We start from the raw sequence: 5,000 nt of genomic DNA on the forward strand, positions 1-5,000 counted from the left end.
CCCTTTCACATCGTTAGGGTATCCCCACTCTGGTAGCATGGTTGGAAGCGACCTGGCCTTTCATTTGAAGGGGCTAGAGTTCGATCCCGGTATGAGGTAGAAATTTATTTCCATTTGAACACGATATTGTGTTGATTTTCATCCATATTTATATATATATATATATATATATATATATATATATATATATACACACACACACATATATATATATATATATATATAATTTCCAATACTATATCAACCAAATTTATCACTTAACCACTTTATTATGACTCAATCTGCTATGCATTAAAATCTTCACCATAATAATAATTTCATACACCTAAGGCTCAACAAAAGCACATCGAGCTCCCTATACAAAAGTAATCTTCAACGTCTTTTCAGCCTTCCTCTCCTCCTACCTCCTATCACTTTTGATTCATGCTAACTTTTCACTAACCGTTTGTTATCCATTTTCTCTACATGATGGAACCACTTTAAAAGGCTTATTCATCTTTTTTCCTTAAGGTAACCATTTCATCCAATCTACTTATGCTCAGACTTCCTCTCGACATCATTTTCATGTAACCACTATCAAACTATTTGTAATTTAAACAAATTACATGATAAGAAATGCTGCCATATCAGTGAAAATGTTAGTGTAAAATTAATTGCTAAACATAGGTTAGAAACGGTAGATGAATCATATATTGGAATGAATAAAAAAAATTAAAGTATTTCTAAGCGCATATCGGATTGGCGAATTGTTGGCATGAAATGTAACGTAATTTACCATTGGTTAAACTTTATGGTTATCGTAGCACAATAATTACGGAATCATAATTTGGCAATTCGCTTCATCATTGGCTTGGTTATCTTTATTCATCCATTAACAAATTTGGAAAATGCATGCGTGAGAATACATGCAGATTTCTGATATAGATTCTGGCAAAAGCACATCCATTGATTTCAACTCTGAAATACTTTCGTCCATATTCATGTTGTCTGCATAACTCAAGCCAATTAAGATAATGTAATGTAACACTAGGCCTACCTCTAGAAATTCTCTAATTCTAGATAAAATACGATTTGGACAGTTTTTGTACAAAAATATAATACAAGTACAGGGTATGTCAAAAAACAAAATCACTTTATATATTCCATATCAATCAGGCTTTTACTTGCGATATTTAGATTATGGATATTAGAATCTTATTGGGGTCACCCTTGTCAGTTTCCAGTGAACTTTCCTAGAGGTAATTTACTTTCAAGAATCAATATATGAGACTGTTTGCAAGATCAATAAATAAACGTTTTAGTATTATTAATTATACCTAAATCTAGTTGTTCTTAAAGGACTTTTGAAACTCTACTTAGGGGCTGTTTATGTTACTTTACCTTATATCTGTTAATTAGAAGTGTGCCTTGCCATGGGCCAGTGTGTAGACAGTGCAGCGTGCTGGATTCTGCTTCCCCTGGTGAGAAAGATAGAAACTATTTTATTTCATTTTCAATTTTAGTATGAATTATTTTACTATAATTACGTGGCATGTCAATTTATATTAAACTGCAAGTTAACTTCTATGACTAATAAAACTAAGTAAACACAACTTTTAGCCAAAAGATAAATAAGCAGTAAAACTACAAGTCGTAGGCCTACGCATGATAGGCTTAAATTGAATTTGAATTGTCTCACCAGTGTCCTTTAATGAAATGTATTTTTCAGCAGAATATACATTTAAGAACAACTGAACTCGACTCAGAATAAAACTTATACTATTCTAAAGGTTCATCAATATACTAAATGTATGATTAAAATATAAATAAGCTCCCACAGAACGGCTTTCTTAAATAATTAAACCACATCATTATTATCATTGCTTACTAAGCTACAACCCTAGTTGGAAAAGCAAGATGCTATAAGCCCAAGGGTTCCAACAGGGAAAAATAGCCCCGTGAGGATAGGAAATAAGGAAATATAAAAGCTAAAAGAGACGTAATGAACAATTATAATAATATATTTCAAGAACAGTAACAACATTAAAATAAATCTTTCATATATAAACTATAAAAACTTCAAAATAACAAGTGGAAGAGATATATGTAGAATAGTGTGCCCGAGGGTACCCTCAAGCAAGAGAACTCTACCCCCAAGCCAGTGGAAGATCATGGTACAAAGGCTATGGCACTACACAAGACTAGAGAACAGCGTATTTAGTAGATATGTAATAATTTATTGGAAACGTAACAATCTGGTAAAACTTTTATTGATGTATCCAAAATCTATTTTGAAATGACTTTTGGATTATTTTCAACAGCGTCGTCTTTCGGATACACCAAACAGATCACTAGTCTACAAGACTGAATTAATCTTTCTTACAGTCTCCACACTCAAGACCTTTTATAATTAATATGTTATACAATTATTTGGTCGCTCCTGCTCTAATAGTTCGTTGCTGACAAAAAATAGTTAAGAGAAGCTAAAAAGATCAAAGGAAGAACACCAGAGTAATTTTCAGATGAGAGCAAATGTTAAAAATAATGATAGTATAAGGTTAATTTGATCTTAAGAGGAAGCACAGTTTTTAATGAATAAATGAACTCTTCTTAAAATTCTTTAAGAAAATTTAGTAGCTTTCGACTACATAAAAAATGATGACATAAATAAAATTGTATAAAGTTAATGATACAAATCCTTAAGTAAGTAAGGGAGAAAAGGAAATAAATGAAGGAACTAAAATAAATCTTACTCGAATGAAATACAAACTTAGATGAAAGCGTGGTAAATTAAAAAAAAATAACTTGCAAAATCCGACTAATGAGCAAAGTTATGTTTACATGGCTTTTAATACCTTAAAAATACTGAAGCATATCAATCATATCCAAAGAGAGCTTAACAGCAGATGATAAGTCAGGGAAGTTTTTGATATAAGATCCCATCATTAATTCAGCCCTGCCACAGGACGTATTATCATTATTATTATTATTATTATAAAATGCTAAGCTACAACCCTAGTTGGAAAAGCAGGATGCTATAAGCCCAAGGGCCAAAACAGGGAAAATAGCCCAGTGAGGAAAGGAAAAAAGGAAAATTATAATAATTTAAGAACAGTAACATTAAAATGAATATCCTATATAAACTATAAAAACTTTAACAAAACCAGAGGAATAGAAATTACATAGAATAGTGTGCCCGAGTGTACCATCAAGCAAGAGAGCTCTAACCTAAGACAATGGCACTACCCAAGACTAGAGAATAATGGTTTGATTTTGGAGTATCCTTCTCGTAGAAGAGCTGCTTACTATAGCTTAAGTCTCTTCTACCCTTACCAAGAGGAAATTAGCCACTGAACAATTAAAGTGCAGTAGTTAACCCCTTGGGTGAAGAAGAATTGCTCGATAATCTCAGTGTTGTCAGGTGTATAAGGTCAGAGGAGCATCAGTAAAGAATAGGCCAAAGTATTAGGTGTATGTGAAGGTAAAGGGAAAATGAACAGTAACCAGAGAGAAGGATCCAATGTAGTACTGCCTGGCCAGTCAAAGGACCCATAACTCTCTAGCAGTAGTATCTCAACGAGTGGATGGTGCCCTGGCCAAGTTACTACTCACAAGCATTCCTTTTAGATAGTTGTACCTATGTAAAACTAAATTTCATTATTTCTAAACTATGTTTATCTTAACTAATTCTTGAATACGTTCTGTTTGGTTTGAATATCTTAATGAAGTCTCCTAAAATTTGACAGTGTATATGTTTATACAGGCCTACATGACTGAGGACTATGAAGCGTGAAGTGGGAGATGATGAATGGAGAAGTATGGAATTAAAAGCTCGAGATAGAGACGACTGACGAAATCTAACCGAGGTCCTCTGCGTCACTAGGCGTAGGACAGGACGACGATGATGATGATATGTTTACGATTATCATTTGATACATATGAAATTGGTCCACCAATTTTCTAGGTCATACTGTCCAATTTAAGTTTAGAATGGCTATTTTCTCTTGCTGTCACTAGTGGTACAGTTAGTTCTGACACATAGAAAAAAACAGCTTATATAAAACAATATAAATATATTCTCCATACAATTAGTGCCGATGGAAACCAGAATGTGTAGCTGCTTTTGGAAGAAGACCTATATCTTTATTAAAACCTAAATCTCCCCCTTACTTAGGGATAAATACATTTAGAATTATAACTAATATATGATTCGATCTCTAAACGATTTGTAGATATAGTAAAAAAAAAAAAGATTCTCCATAAACAGATTTCCTAATCTATAAATATCGCAAAGGATATATTTCAAATTAAATGGTACAAGAATCCTCATGCAAGTAGATCAAAAGACTGAAATCAAACAATAGTCACTTTCAAAGTTTCCCACATGAAATTTGTTTACACAAAGGCTGTGTAAACAGAATTCCCCAGCAGGCACACGACTGTGATGTCAATAAACGCTATGACACACGATCGTTGTATATATACATATGAATCCAGCCTATAGTAGGAATATACTCTCAACATTTTCATACTAATATCCTTGGAAAAACATAAGTCCAGCTAAATTGGGAAGTGAGTATTTTAATAACAATAAAAAAAAAATTTAGAGGACACCCATAGAAATAATTGAGGTACAAAAAACTCCTCTTGTACATTAATTTTGATGCCTATCCAATACATTTCTACTTTGTGATTTTTTTTTTTCAAAAAAACTCACTGATGTTGCAAAGTTGCTCCAAATTTATAGTCAATCGAACGAATTTCACAGTAGATGGAATGACTACCAAACGAATTTCACAGTAGATGGAATGACTACCAAACGAATTTCACAGTAGATGGAATGACTACCAAACGAATTTCACAGTAGATGGAATGACTACTAGACTGCTATACCAATGCTCTCTCGATACATCGAGACATTTGGCGATAATGGGCAGTTTATCACCGTAAAACCACCATAAAATACGCTTGCTGTAGCTATGGTATATAAACAGAGGACGCCACACCTGCCAAAGACATGA

Source organism: Palaemon carinicauda, chromosome 8, assembly GCF_036898095.1.
Source record: "Palaemon carinicauda isolate YSFRI2023 chromosome 8, ASM3689809v2, whole genome shotgun sequence".
NCBI lineage: Eukaryota > Metazoa > Arthropoda > Malacostraca > Decapoda > Palaemonidae > Palaemon > Palaemon carinicauda.